Source organism: Bactrocera dorsalis, chromosome 2, assembly GCF_023373825.1.
Source record: "Bactrocera dorsalis isolate Fly_Bdor chromosome 2, ASM2337382v1, whole genome shotgun sequence".
Lineage (NCBI taxonomy): Eukaryota > Metazoa > Arthropoda > Insecta > Diptera > Tephritidae > Bactrocera > Bactrocera dorsalis.
In genome coordinates, this window is record NC_064304.1 from 72,668,629 (window position 1) to 72,685,506 (window position 16,878).

General features: G+C 38.6%; 1 protein-coding gene across 1 annotated transcript in view; it reads right to left on the reverse strand.

Annotated features, from left to right (window-relative positions):
- The window catches only part of LOC125776652 (uncharacterized), a 185,105-nt gene that overhangs the window by 14,503 nt on the left and 153,724 nt on the right, over positions 1–16,878 (reverse strand). The window lies entirely within an intron of this gene.

The window sequence follows — 16,878 nt, forward strand, 5'->3', positions numbered from 1 at the left end:
GTGTCTGCACTTGATGAAGTTCGTTGTTCTTCTACTTTCTCTTCTACCTTTGTAGAAATTTCTGGCCCAACAAATTCGAACTCGTCCACATTAATTCCATACGCTTCCATTGCTTCACGTAATCGTGCCTGCAGATCCGCCTTTTGCCCGCTTATCGGCAAATTACGCTCCTCCAGTTCCTTTTTTAATTGCTGAATTCTCAATTCTCCGAATTTAACCATCTTGAATTTGGATTATTTGACAATCCCACTTCTGACACCAATTGTTACGAATTTTACTGCTTGCTAGTTTACTTTGTTAGGTTCGTATCTCTGGATTGACAAATAAAACCAACACTGTTTAATTTAATTCAACAATTCTTTATTTTATAACTCGTCTACACTATAGCAGTTTACTCTTAGCACTGAATGATTACGTTGGCGCTGCCACGGCTTATATAGCCACGCACTTCTCGCTGATGCCGACGTGCCCTTCCAGAATATTGCGTCTGGAAATTACCAGAACATAATGCTATACGGCGCCAGACGCAAGCAGACAGCCGCGGCGCCAGACTCTGTAATTGTTCAAGCAGACAGTGCGGCGCCAGATGTCTATTGTTTCTCAAGCAGACAGCCGCGGCGCCAGATGTCTACAACAAGACAAATGCTATTCCATATACCTACAACTATTGTTCATAATAAGGGATGCATATAGCAATACAAATACAACTTAATACTACTTTTTGTAACAATATGTTAGGTGCAAAAACATGAAATTAATTTATGTTTCGGCAAATGAAGAAATTGTTTAAAAAAATTTCATATAGAATAAACTGAAATTTATTGTAAAAGTAATGAATTTACTTCTGTCCACTTTTATTCAATAAAATATCCATTTAGTAACTTCCTTGTAAATTTATTAGATTTGCTGCATGATATTGCATATATGCAATGTTACGTAACTCTGTTGCTAGAAACACGGCAATTATAAAATTTAAAATTTGTCATCTTATAATAGCCCACATTAAAAATATGATTCAAAAAATTTTTTATTCTAACGGAAATTAAATCATGCAACGAAGGGTTAAGACTTAAAAGCATTTCTCAAACTCGTTGGTCGGCTACACATTAGAAAAAAGAGTGGCCTGGAATAATTGTTGCACTAAAAAAAAAGAGGAAAAACCTACTACGCGAGCTGAAGCTAAGGGACTGCAGCAAAAATTACAACATCTAGAAACAGCAATTCTAGTCATTGTTTGGAATGTAATTTTGGATCGCTTTAATGCTGCGAGTAAGAAGCTTCAGGATTCTCAAGCTGATTTATCATGTGTGATAAGAATATATAGTTCTTTGGCATTATTTCTCCAAGATATGAGAGATAAACAATTTTCTGATTATGAAAAAAAGCCAAAGCACTATCTGGAGTTCGAAATTATTACCACTATCACACGGTCGTAAAAAAAACCGAAAACTTCAGACTGACGAGTCACGGGAAAATGAAATAACAGCTTTATCTGGAGAAGAAAATTTTCGAACCAACGTTTACTATCTAATTTTAGATACTTTAAGTGTACAATTGACAGGACGTAATCTTTACGAAAAATTTAATTTTTTTGACAATTTATATGCAATAGATACCAATGAATTAAAAATTCGCGCAGATGAATTAGTTACTAATTATTCTGATGATTTGGAAGATACTTTCGCGAATGAAAGTATTTATTTGCAATGTCAACTCAAAGATTCTGTAATGAACACAAAAGATATTCGTTCCGAGCAAGGAATATAGTTTTAGGTGTATGTTGCCGAGTTAATAATACAGAAACCAAACTTCTTTGCTTAGTTCTATACTTTCGCAATAGGGTTAAAAATAATAAGACGAGCTTCTTCGCTTGGGTCTATTTTTCAACTGCCACAGATCTTTATTTTTCTAACTGTGCTGCTTAGATTCTAATTTGTATGTGCGCGCAGGCACTTATACATGTGTTTATCTTATACTTACATACATACACACATCTGCATGCATGCCAGAAGAATTTGCCTGGTCAGCAGAAATGTGTAAGTAAATTTGATTCGTTTCAAGATAGAGTTCGTGTATGAAGTCTATCTTGAAATGAATATTGCTTATTCATTATTTATTTTTAGGGAGTGTATGTCAATTAGAGCTCCCACTCCCGGAGTGTTTTCGAATTCCCGGGATTTCGGGATATCGAAATTTCATTTCCCGGGATTCCCGGGAAAACGGGAGAAAATAAAAATTGTTAATTATTGCTTATAAATTTAAAAAAATTAAATTAATTTTTTATTTCCAATCAGTTACATAGATTCAATTAAGTATGCCCATGTTCTTGGGTTCTTTATAATAAAAAAATTATTATTTAATAATAATTATTATTTCTTATAAATTGAAAAAAATATATAATTCAAATTGAAAAAAATATATATTTGGTATTACATATATATTATTTTGTCAAAAAACAAATAATAAAAATCACAGATCGATTTCTGTAGGAACTAATTTTAAATAGAATCTTAAAAATACAATCGCATTCATTGTTTCATCGTTTAAACTAGATCTGATTTTAGTGCAAATGCGGCCAGACACTGAAAAACAACGCTCGCATTCGACACTAGTTGGTGGTATTGTCTTTAAAAAATTACAAGCAACCTCCAGATTGCTGCCAAGCCCGCCACCCCCAAGAAGTAAATTTATTTCCTTTGGTACCGCTGCCTCTACTGATAATGAGACATGTCTTTTTAAAACGCGAGATTCTTTGACAGTTTCTTGCAACCTTTCCTTCAACGTTTTTTCCTTTTCATTTTCGATTATTTTTAAATCGATATCGCGATTCTCAACATCATTAGTATTGTACTTTTTGACAATTTCTACAATAAGCACGAGTGTAAGTTTGTAAAATGCAGTGCGGTTGATCGTATGCTTGGCACATGCTACAGCTTGCCATTTAACAGCTGATCAAACCAGTGCTGTAACTTTGATCAAACAGTGTTGTAAAGTACTAAATTCTTACTAATTGTTTTTTGGCAATGTTCATCTATTGTAAATACAACTTTGTTTATGAAAAAATAATAATTAACAGTGTTTAAAAAAAGGACAAAAATCCCGAATATCCCGGGAAATTAATTTTAAATCCCGGGAGGAGTTTTAAGTCCGGGATCCCGGGATTTCGGGAGCCCGGGAGTGGGAGCTCTAATGTCAATATGTGACCCCTCCACCCCTAGATTCAATGGTCTCCATTGAATTCTGCCAAGTTTTCTTGCTTATGATTGTAAAATTATAGTTATAATTTTGAGCTTGACATGGGACCAATTATTTTTCTTGTGTTTTCCTCATTTGAAAGAAGTTGAATTTGTAGCTCTACATTTAAATTCGTATTTTTATTTCTCTTATATACTATACATTTTATCAATATTCCTATTGCTAATAATAATATTATTAATATGCTTATGGCATAATTTACATTTTTATGTATTTTTAGTTCTTCCAATTTGTTAATATTTTTTTCTTGGTTTATTATTATCTCTGAGAAATGTATTACTTTTTCAAACTGTAATGCATCAGTTTCTTTTTCAGGGACAATATATCTTTCTTCTACAATAACTTTTTGGTTTTGGAATGATTTATTTTTTATCTCAACTTTACAATTATAAAAATTTATTAATGCATATCCTTCGAGTACAATTTCTCTATTGTCACAATTTTGTTTCATTTCTATTTTATATGCATTTTTAATCAGGATAGTGTCGTCTTCGATATCTTCGATCATTGCGTAATTGTTATATTCGTATTTACATTGGTCAGACGAACACACGTTAATTTCTTTTAAGTTTTTGAAATGTGCTCCTTCTGTATATTTATATATTTTGTTTCCTATTATAATTGCATATTTCTGTTCTCCTATCATTTCAAAATGTTGCCTATTGGGTAATGGCGTTATTAGTATTAGATCTGCTTTAACGTGTGTAATTGGTATTTTTATAGCTAAAAGTAATGCGCCATCTTTATATGAAAGGAGTCCTGTCTCTACGTGTTTTAATTTAAAAATGTCAATATTGAATCTTTCAATTTCTTCTGCTGATAATATACTAGGGTGTAATATATTATGCTTTGCTGAAGCTATGTTTTCTTCAATTTGTTCAATTTTACTTTCTACGTGTTTAAGTTTAAGCATCTGATCAGTATAAAGCATGTGTTTTATAATTTTTTCGTTTGATTTATTTATTTTTTCAAAGATGTTTAGTATTTCTGTCCTGTCGTCTTCTATGGTTCTTTTTAATGTATTAATGGATTTATTGAAGTTGTCATTTATATATATTTGTTGATTTACCGCTCCTATTACCTTATGATTGTTTTTCTCTATTGTTTCTAAATGTTGTAGTATGTTTTCCCTTCTTCATTGTCCATGGTTCCGAAGAGCCATTTGTATGTAGTCCCTACAATAATAAATAGTCCTCTACGTTTTCTGTTATTTCCTATAGGCATTAATGTGTTGATTTTTGCTTTAATAGACTTTATTTCTTCGTATAATATTTCCCTATCATTCCTGTTATATTGGTTGAAATTATTTTCTAAGTTATTTTCAATTTTATTTATAATCTGCTTAAATTCTTTGGGGTGTATTATATGGATTACCGTTGCGGTTTGATTCACTATCTCTATCTCTTTCATTCTTATTTTAGCGTATCCCGATTGGTTTTCAAGTTTGTTTATTTGTAGAAGTCCATTGATTGCCGTTATTATCGTTAAAAGTATCGTAATATTAATCCTGAAATTTAAATTTTCGTTTAACTTGGGTCTTGTATGCTTTTTTAAATTTTGAATCTTTAGATATTAAATGATTTCCCTCTTCTTTAAAGTTGTCTACTCCCTTGTATCTTGTATAAGCGATGGCAACTCTGTTGCCCATCAAGTGTCAAATAAAATAAAGCAAGTGGCAGCAACCAAAGACACAGTCAACGAGCAACCGTCAGCGAGTGAGCAACATAAACGAAATATTTGAGAACATCCAGTAAAGTTGAATAAGTGTAACATTTTTCTTATATCCACAATAAAGTTTTGTATTATTATATATAAGTGTTCGACTGTGCACACGAGTACGGTGTTTCTCTACAGTTCAGAAGTGGGATGATAAACCCATACACGTCTACAAACATAGTAAGTATATGTATGTGCGTTGGTGAAGGGCTATAGGCACCGGCAGATATATATACACGATACGTAAAAACGATACGATGGTGAAGATCAGTGATCTGAAGGTGGAACAACTGAAGAGGTTGCTACGGGAAAGGCAATTAGCGACAACTGGCACGCGAGACCAGTTGTTGCAATGTCTTAGCGCATATGAGGAGTCCGACAAGGTGGACATCCAAGAGATCAACGTTACGGAGGACTCATCCGAGATGTCAACGGTGGCACAACTGCAGCAGGAGATGAAGCAGTTACGCGAGATGATGGCGCAGCTGCTACAAGCGCAAAACAACGGGACTGGTACAGTTAGCATGAAAGAGGTACAAACGGTACAAAACGCAAATAGCAACGATAGCGCAGTCGCAGTCAACGGCGGCGCAGGCGTTCAGAGTCACGCCACTGACGCTATTTCAACGAACGACGACAGCACGGTGGCAACTAACAACAACGTTACAACACGCATTCAAAGCAACGAACGGGAATATGCGACACGCGTCAGTTAAAGAAATTGCAAATACCCTGCCGGAATTTGATCCAACGAATAACGCAAGCATTACGGTAGAGCAATTTATTGATAGAGTCGATCGAGTAGTGGAAGCATATAGATGGGACGAGAAATTTTTATTGTTAGCTATTTACACACGTTTAAAAGGAGTTGCACGTATGTGGTTGGATGCATCACCCACATTACACACAACTTGGGAAAATTTTGCTGATGCGTTACGACACGAATTTGGTTCAGATCGAGACGAGGTAGAAATTCATTTCGTGATGGCCAATGCAACGAGGAAGCCAAAAGAAATCGTAAAAGAATATTGTTTTCGAGTGGCGGCACTAGGTATACGTTACAAACTGAGTGAGGCAGCCATTATACGTTATGCAAGAGCTGGGTTAAAACATAGAGAACTCCAACAAAGCATTGCAGCAATGAAGTTTACAACAATGAAGCAGATGAGAGACGCCATCGAGGACTATTTCATTAATCGCGGAGGGCTAAGTGAGCCACAAGTACATCAACCAAGTAAGGGAGACAACAATAACGAAAAATATGCTGAGTCAACGAAACAAAATGGTGAATTTAAAGCACAATTGAAATGCTACAATTGCAACGTACCTGGACATTTCGCCAACAAATGTCCATTGCCGCAGAAACGACATCGCTGTACAATGTGTAACAAAGTTCATCCAAACGGAGGAAATTGTGAGAAGACGACAGTAACGTTACGACGGCTTGGTGCAATCAACCTTGACGAATGTTTCAAGAAGTTAGTTTACATAAAAGCGCAACCGTATATCGCATTCATCGACACCGGCTGCCAATGCAGCATCATTCGTAGGTCAGTAGCCAAGCGCATCGACGATAAAGCCGTAAAATGCTGCTTACAAGTAAAAGGCATTTGCGGAGGGGTGCGTACGTTCACAGAGGCTATTACCATAGACATCACCATCGACGGAATCAACATCGAGACGCAAGCCTACATCGCTGATGACGAGTTACTAGAACAAGACGTTTTAATAAGTCAAGATGTTATCATCAATGCAAACACTACGCTGAAAATTGAAAATGGTCGCACAATATTCGGAAGCAGACGAGCAGTACAGACAACGGTAATAACTGAGAGCAATTTTTCCAAATTAATGTCCAATTTCAGCAATGAAGCAGAAAGATACAAAGTCTTCTGGCAAGCTATGCCGATGTTTTCTCCAGTGGGCTGAAAGATATTGGCAAAACTGACGTAGTTCAAGCTAGCATCGAACTTGAGAGCAATCGCACCATATTTCAAGCGCCTTATCGTATCCCAGAACCGAAGCGTGATATTGTCAACAGGATGGTTGAGGAGTTGCTTGAGCGTGATATTATCACGAAATCGATATCCGAATACGCAAGTCCCGTGGTCTTAGTCAAAAAGCAGAATGGAAGTGATCGGTTATGTATCGATTATCGACGAATTAATAAGGTAACAAAGAAAGAGAATTTTCCAGTCCCGAATATTGAAGAACGGCTACACGAAGCGAAACGTTTCCGATACTTTTCGTCACTCGATTTGAATAGTGGGTACTTCTTCTTCTTCTTCACTGGCGTAGACACCGCTTACGCGATTATAGCCGAGTCAACAACAGCGCGCCAATCGTTTCTTCTCTTCGCTACGTGGCGCCAATTGGATATTCCAAGCGAGGCCAGGTCCTTCTCCACTTGGTCCTTCCACCGGAGTGGAGGTCTTCCTCTTCCTCTGCTTCTCGCGGCGGGTACTGCGTCGAATACTTTCAGAGCTGGAGTGTTTTCATCCATCCGGACAACATGACCTAGCCGGCGTAGCCGCTGTCTTTTAATTCGCTGAACTATGTCGATGTCGTCGTATATCTCGTACAGCTCATCGTTCCATCGAATGCGGTATTCGCCGTGGCCAACGCGCAAAAAACCATAAATCTTCCGCAGAACTTTTCTCTCGAAAACTCGCAACGTCGACTCATCGGTTGTTGTCATCGTCCAAGCCTCTGCACCACATAGCAGGACGGGAATTATGAGCGACTTATAGAGTTTGGTTTTTGTTCGTCGAGAGAGGACTTTACTTTTCAATTGCCTACTCAGTCCGAAGTAGCACCTGTTGGCAAGAGTAATCCTGCGTTGGATTTCTAGGCTGACATTGTTGGTGGTGTTAATGCTGGTTCCCAAATAGACGAAATTATCTACAACTTCAAAGTTATGACTGTCAACAGTGACGTGAGTGCCAAGTCGCGAGTGCGACGACTGTTTGTTTGATGACAGGAGATATTTCGTCTTGCCCTCGTTCACTGCCAGACCCATTTGCGTTGCTTCCTTGTTCAGTCTGGAGAAAGCAGAACTAACGGCGCGGGTGTTGAGACCGATGATATCAATATCATCGGCATACGCCAGCAGCTGTACACTCTTATAAAAGATTGTACCTGCTCGGTTCAGTTCTGCAGCTCGAACTATTTTCTCCAGCAGCAGATTGAAAAAGTCGCACGATAGGGAGTCGCCTTGTCTGAAACCTCGTTTGGTATCGAACGGCTCGGAGAGGTCCTTCCCGATCCTGACGGAGCTTTTCGTGTTGCTCAACGTCAGTTTACACAGCCGTATTAGTTTTGCGGGGATACCAAATTCAGACATCGCGGCATAAAGGCAGCTCCTTTTCGTGCTGTCGAAAGCAGCTTTGAAATCGACGAAGAGGTGGTGAGTGTCGATTCTCCTTTCACGGGTCTTTTCCAAGATTTGGCGCATGGTGAATATCTGGTCGGTTGTTGATTTACCAGGTCTGAAGCCACACTGATAAGGTCCAATCAGCTTGTTGACAGTGGGCTTTAATCTTTCACACAATACGCTCGACAGAACCTTATATGCGATGTTGAGGAGGCTAATCCCACGGTAGTTGGCGCAGATTGTGGGGTCTCCTTTTTTATGGATTGGGCATAGCACACTTAAATTCCAATCGTTGGGCATGCTTTCATCCGACCATATTTTGCAAAGAAGCTGATGCATGCTCCTTATCAGTTCTTCGCCGCCGTGTTTGAATAGCTCGGCCGGCAATCCGTCGGCCCCTGCCGCTTTATTGTTCTTCAGGCGGGCAACTGCTATTCGAACTTCGTCATGGCCGGGCAATGGAACGTCTGCTCCATCGTCATCGATTGGGGAATCGGGTTCGCCTTCTCCTGGTGTTATGTGTTCACTGCCATACAGCAGGCTGGAGAAGTGTTCCCTCCATAATCTAAGTATGCTCTGGGCATCGGTGGCTAGATCACCTTTGGGGGTTCTACAGGAGTATGCTCCGGTCTTGAAACCTTCTGTAAGTCGCTACATTTTTTCGTAGAATTTTCGAGCATTACCCCTGTCGGCCAGCTTATCAAGCTGTTCGTACTCACGCATTTCGGCCTCTTTCTTCTTCTGTCTGCAAATGCGTCTCGCTTCCCTCTTCAACTCTCGGTATCTATCCCATCCCGCACGTGTTGTGGTCGATCGTAACGTTGCGAGGTAGGCAGCCTGTTTTCTCTCCGCTGCGACACGGCACTCCTCGTCGTACCAGCTGTTCTTTTGCCCTTTCCGAAAACCAATGGTTTCGGTTGCAGCTGTACGTAAGGAGTTTGAAATGCCGTCCCACAGTTCCCTTATACCGAGTTGTTGACGAGTGCTCTCAGAGAGCAGGAGTGCAAGCCGAGTAGAAAATCGTTCGGCTGTCTGTTGTGATTGCAGCTTCTCGACGTCGAACCTTCCTTGTGTTTGTTGGCGTGCGTTTTTTGCTGCACAGAGGCGGGTGCGAATCTTGGCTGCAACAAGATAGTGGTCCGAGTCGATGTTAGGACCTCGGAGCGCACGCACATCTAAAACACTGGAGACGTGTCTTCCGTCTATCACAACATGATCGATCTGGTTGGTGGTTTTCCGATCCGGAGACAGCCAGGTAGCTTGATGTATCTTCTTATGCTGGAATCTAGTACTACAGATAACCATATTTCGGGCCCCGGCGAAGTCGATCAGCCTCAACCCATTTGGGGATGTTTCCTCGTGGAGGCTGAATTTACCGACCGTAGTGCCATAGATACCTTCTTTGCCCACCCTGGCGTTGAAGTCGCCAAGCACGATTTTGACATCGTGGCGGGGCATCTCTCGTAAGTGCGCTCCAAGCACTCATAAAAAGCATCTTTGGTCACATCGTCCTTCTCTTCCGTCGGGGCGTGGGCGCAAATCAGCGATATGTTGAAGAACCTCCCTTTGATGCGGATTGTGGCTAGACGTTCATTCTCCGGAGTGAATGATAGTACTCGGCGACGGAGTCTCTCTCCCACCACGAATCCAACACCAAACTTGCGCTCCTTTATATGGCCACTGTAGTAAATGTCACAAGGACCTACTCGTCTCTGTCCTTGTCCCGTCCATCGCATTTCTTGGACGGCGGTGATGTCAGCCTTTATCTTTACGAGGACATCTACCAGCTGGGCAGCGGCACCTTCCCAATTAAGGGACCGGACATTCCAGGTGCATGCCCTCAAATCATAGTCCTTATTTCGTTTGCCATGGTCGTCGTCAAAAGGGGGGTCTCTCATCCGAGGCTGTGTTTGCTTTTTCCTTGGGGGTGTTTTTTTACGTGGCGGGTCCCAAACCCAGCGCACAACCCTAAGTAGGGGATATTTCGCCTTCTCACTTTAGCTCGCCTTCAAACGGATGTTCTTAGGCTACCCAGAGGATACTTGGTCAAAGACCGGAAGTCGTGAGCTGCTTGAGTCATATGTAAAAGAATCGTTTCTGGCCACTCCCAAGTGAATGGCGATCAGAGAACTTTCCTCACTTGCGTGAACTTCTACACATGACTCCATCCTCCGAATAGTGGGTACTATCAGATCAAAATGGCACCCGATAGTAGGAAATACACCGCTTTTATCACGACGGACGGTCTATATGAGTTCAAACGCATGCCGTTTGGTTTAAAGAATGCACCAGCTGTGTTTATTAGACTCATGGCAGAAATCCAAAGACGGGTGGAGACGGGCGACATGCTGCATTATATGGATGACATCCTAATCGGCAGCAATTCTTTCGACGAATTGTATACAAAGCTTTCTCGTATACTCCAAGTACTACGTACCTGTGGACTCATATTGAACGTTAACAAATGTGAGTTGTTCACGCAAACAATAACGTTTTTGGGACATCAGCTAACTCCTGAAGGCATCAGTCCGGGCAACGTCAAAACCAACGCTATCGTAAATTTTCCACAGCCGAGAAATGTCACTGAAGTACGAAAATTCTTAGGTCTCAGTGGCTACTTCCGAAAATTCGTCGCTGGTTATTCCATTATTTCTGAACCATTACGCAAATTGCTACGCAACAACACCGCATTCGCATGGGGACTACAGCAAGAGTCAGCATTCAACGAACTCAAAACCGCATTATCATCGAAACCAACCATGGTCAACTACCGCATCGAAGCCGAACACGAACTACATACAGACGCAAGCTCTATCGGCCTTGCAAGCGTTTTGTTGCAAGTCGAGAATGGACAACTGCACCCGATCTCATATTTTAGTCGCCCTACTACAGACAACGAAAAACGTTTCCATAGCTATGAACTCGAAGCATTAGCGATTGTGGAATCATTGGAAAGATTCAAATACTACGTATACGGAAAGAAGATCAAAGTTATTACCGATTGCAACGCTTTACGAACAACGATGGAGAAGCGAGAGCTTATACCACGCATTACCCGATGGTGGTTGAGAATCCAAGAATTCGACATTGAAATTCAACATCGACCAGGAGCTCGTATGGCCCATGTCGATGCGTTGAGCCGTGCACCTTATGAAGATGCACACGAAATAGATGCCGCTGATCTCAAAATTTCCAAGATGATTATCGACCAGCCAGATTGGTTGTTTAGTGTTCAGCTACAAGACGAGAAAATAAGAAACATCGTTAACGAAATACAGAATGAGGTGAAGCCAGAATATCCCGACTACGTTGTTGAACTGGGACGCCTATATCGAAAACACGACAACAAACTACTATGGGTTGTTCCAAAGCAATTAAGGTTCCAAATACTGCACGAATGCCACGATAAGGCAGGTCATATGAGCGTTGACAAAACAATGAAACGAATTCTCAATCTCTTCTGGTTTCCTCGGATGCGCAATTACGTAAAGAGCTACATCAACTCATGTGTGGGTCGTGCTTTAAATAAAACCCCTGGCGGACGACGTGAGGGTCGATATCACTACGACAACGTTAAGCCAATACCGTTCACGACAATACACATTGATCATTTGGGTCCGTTCCCAAAAAGTTCAAAACGCAACGAGCATGTGTTGGTAATTGTAGATTCATTTACCAAATTCACAATCCTACGAGCAGTCAAGAGTACCGCAACAAGCCATGTAATTCCGGTATTGCTTGAGATCACGAGCTATCTAGGAATGCCTGAACGTATCATATCCGACCGAGGAACGGCCTTCACTTCAAAAGCGTTCCAAAAGTTTTGCGATGAAAACAACGTCAAACATATTCTCAACGGAGTGCGGACGCCACGCGCTAACGGACACGCTGAACGAGCAAACCGCGTCATCCTATCCATGCTACTACCTTCTACTGATGACGAAAGACGATGGGACGACAAATTACGTCAAATACAATGGAGCATTAATATCATCCCGAATAAAACCACAGGTTGTACACCATTCCGACTACTTTATGGGTACGTGCCTCGAGACATCCTGCAGAATCAACTTATCCAGGCACTTCAAGACGATGTTGACCTGATAAACGACACCGACCTACAGCAACTACGAGTCGACACAGCTCAACGAATAAACGACGTAAGAGCACAAGCCAAGAAGCTATATGACGCAAAGCATAATCAACCGAAGACGTACAACGAAGGTGATCTCGTATTGACTACAAACGAACCAATAAGCTCCGGTACATCACGTAAACTAGAACCACGATTCAGAGGACCATTCATCATCACCAAAGTCCTGCCAAATGATCGTTCTGTAATTGAAGACTTACCTCATGCCGAGCGAACGCAACGTCACTACAAAGCCGTATTTGCATCAGATCAACTTAAAACTTGGTGCATGTTACCACCAGATGATCCAGACGACATAGACGACATAGACAACGAAGATGAGAGCACCATGGGCGAGGGCGCCACATTGGGTCAGGAAAGCCGACTGTAAGCGATGGCAACTCTGTTGCCCATCAAGTGTCAAATAAAATAAAGCAAGTGGCAGCAACCAAAGACACAGTCAACGAGCAACCGTCAGCGAGTGAGCAACATAAACGAAATATTTGAGAACATCCAGTAAAGTTGAATAAGTGTAACATTTTTCTTATATTCACAATAAAGTTTTGTATTATTATATATAAGTGTTCGACTGTGCACACGAGTACGGTGTTTCTCTACACTTGGTTGTGCTTTGCTAACTCTATGATTCTTTATATATTTATTCTGAAAATCTTGTATGTTTACCCTGTTTTCTTTTTTATTGATATTATTCATTATATTTTCTTTTTGCTTTTGTAATTTTTCCGCGAGTTTGTTTAGTTCTTGTTCGGAAAGTAAGTTATTTATGAAATCAATTGGCCTCTTTTTTGTCGTAGAATGTATGGTATTATTATAAGCAGTTATTGCTTTGAATTCTTTCTCTTTCAGATTATCATTGTTATTTACATCAGCATTAAAAAGTCTTAAGTGTTCATTCAAAGTTAAGTGTAATCTTTCAACATCTGCATTTCCTGTTTTGTTATAAGTGGTCGTTAGGTGTAGGTTTATTTTATTATCTTTTAAGAATTGTTTTATTGGTACTGTATCTAATTCATTATCTGTTACTAAAGTTTCCGGTTTGCCTAAATATTGAATTCTTTCTTTTATGGCATTTACAATTGATATCCAAGTTCTGTCTTTTAATGATTTGGCTGTTGCATATTTTGTTAATTTGTCGATGCTTGTGAGGTACATTATGCCTCTTTGTGGGTACCAAATATCAAAATGAACAATTTCATTATGTTTTTTAGGAGTTTCCGTAATATTTAAACTATGTTTGATAGGGTTTCTGTTGAACTTCGCCTTATTGCATATTTCACAATTATTGATGTATTTCTGTATTTCTTTTTGTAATTTGGGGTAGTAGTGGGTTTTTTTTATTTCTTCAAATATTTCATTTATTCCCCTGTGATTATTTTCCGGGTGTTTCTCTTCTATCAAAGTTAAAAGTTCTCCTTTGTCTGTTATATCTTTTAAAATTATGTTTGATTTCATTATTTTTAGATTTGCATTATTTGCGAAAAATTTTATATATAACTCTTGAATTTGTAGAAATAATTTGTCATCTGGGCAGTAAATTACGATTAATCCTTTTTCGGGTAGGTTCTCTTGCATTATTTTTAAAATGTCGCTTTCAAGTGTTACGTTTATTATGTTTCTTATTTTCCTTTGATGTATTATTTTCTTTGTAATTGATTGCCTTTGCGCCCTTTGAATTATAAGTTGGTTTTTATATATGTTGATTGCATTTTCTGTTATTTTTATAAAGTATGTACTGTCCGTTTCTGCGCTATGTACAGTATCTATGTCGTCGTCGTTGAATATTTCATTTAAATTTAATTCTATTATATTATTATTTTCGTAATTTAGTCTGCTTAGACCATCTGCAATTACATTTTCTTTACCTGTAATATATAATACAGTAGAAACTCGATTAACCGGACTAATTGTTGTCGATAGGCATTCGGATAATCGAAAATCCGGATAATCGAATGTATGAAGAAAAACAAATAGATATTCATATCCTGCAATGAAAATCAATGTTTATTAAGAAATGAACACTTACTTATGTATGTATGTACATATTTTCTTAGATTACACTACATACGTAATACTAAACTGCAGCATTAATCATGAAATACAATAAAATATTTAGGTACGTATGTACGAATAATTTGTCTACAATATGTATTTGGTAATTTGCATTTGGTAATCATGAAATAAGTAGGTAGGTAATAAGTTTAATTTGGTTTAAAATGGTAATTGTCATTTAACGTAAGCAACTTTTTCTCTTCATTGCTGCTATATCACGAATTCGTTTCAGTTGTAGTAGACTCACAGTATTACTCTAGGGGTATTCTCTCGCTCTTGCAAACCCCTTGCATGGTGCAAGAATTGCATATATTTCCTCTCAGTGCACCGGCACAACAACAAACACACGCAGAAAAACGCGCGGGGCAGCGGCAGCGACCCCACACTGCTCGAGCGGAATATGCAAGTTCCGACACGTTCATGATTCCATAATTTCTACGTAGGTACATATAAATTGGTCGCGATTGGTAGTCCGGATAATCGCGAATCCGTATAACTGAGGGCCGGATAAACGAGTTTCTACTGTACATTCAAAGAATTAACATATGAATACTTTTTCATTAAGGGGATATTCTACTCTAGAATTTTGAAAAACTCGATTTTTTTTTTATATGATTAAAGTTTAGACCCTTAAGAACATATCCTCCAAAGGATTTTTAAAAATTAAAATAATTTTAAGAGCTGCAGTTACTTTAGTGACGCAGTACCTAGCCTGGTAGGTAGGTAGACTCACTTTTTTAAACGCGTTTTTTTCGAAACTACTTCTTTCCACACGGTACCGGCATTATCTCAAGTTCTATACAACCGATTTACTTGAAATTTTGTGTGAACCTTCTTTATATAATCCTTTATCCTATATCTTTATATAATCCTTAATCCTTTTTTTTAATTTTAAAAAAAGTTCAGGAATTTCAAAAAAAAACGTAAAAAATGATTTTTATTGTCAGGCAATCGCCATTTTTCAAAAAAAAAATTTCGTGTTCCCTGAAATAGAGACTATAACAGCATCCTTACTGATTAAGAATTTCTTTTTATTTTTTTTTCAGACCACCAGTAGGGTCAGGATCAATGTCACCATGATGCGCCATTTTTTTTTACACCTGTCTCTCCCCCTCTATTTATTTTAATTTTTAATATTTTTTGGAAAATTTTGTTTCTGTATTCTTAAGATATCAATAAAAACACCATAATTTTTTTTTTAATAAAATTCAAAAAACTGCCCAAAATTTGATTTTAGAGTAGAATACCCCCTTAAATTCTATAAATATTGAGAATCTACAAAGTTTCTTAACTTCCATTTTTCTTCCAATTGCTGCGACTCGCACATCTACTTTAATCTTCCATTTCGGGTTACAAATATTTTCGTTGATCAGACTGAACTCTGCTCCAGAGCCAATGATGAAATATAACTTTCTTATGGGTATATCCCACAGAAAATTTGTATTTGCATTGCCAATATCTATTGGTTGTGGTTTATTTCGATTATATATTGCAGACCCATTATAATTTCCTGATTGGTTATAATTTCGCGTTTGATTCCCGTCTCTTTGTTGATTAAAGTTTCTCCGTGAGCTAAAATTTTCCTGCTGGTTATAATTTGTGTTTTTTGTTTGGTTTAACATTCTAGTTTGGCTTGATCCGTTACCACTGTTATAGTTATTATCTACATTTCTTGCTACATAGCCATATTATTATTGTTATTTTTCTTTCTTGAGACATAGGCGCCATTAGATCTGTAGCGTGGCATATTATTATTATATCTATTATAACTACTGTTATAAGCGAGAATATTATTTATAATTTGGTTGGGATCCTTCCTTTGTTACCCTAGCGCTGCGAAGCCTTCATGTCCTGCTTCTAATTTTATTTTTTATGGCTTATCTAGACTATCCGGGTTGCTTGCTATAATAGTTTTAGTGGGATCCGGGAGATGTTCCTTAAATGATTTCAGCGCTATCTTGTTAACTTCATTCGTTGAGAAATTATGCGCTAATATTCTATTATGTAGTTTATTCCTAATTTTATTTATTTTAAAATAATAGTTTTTTCTTGTTGAGTCGAGACTGATGGTTTTCAACTCATCCATAAGCTCCGCTGAACTTTTCTTTTCCCCGCAATTGCCCAAAAGTATTTTTTCAATGTTTCCCAATCACTAACTTGTCCATATCTGTGAATTATTTCCCTTGTTTTTCCTACGCATCTTCCTTTCAGATAATTGAAAAAAAATGTTTGATTATTTGCGTCAAAAATTAATATTGTGGGTAATATGACTTTGAATTTGAATTTGCCTAAAAAATCCATTAATGGTTCGGATCTCTTCCGTCAAATTCTG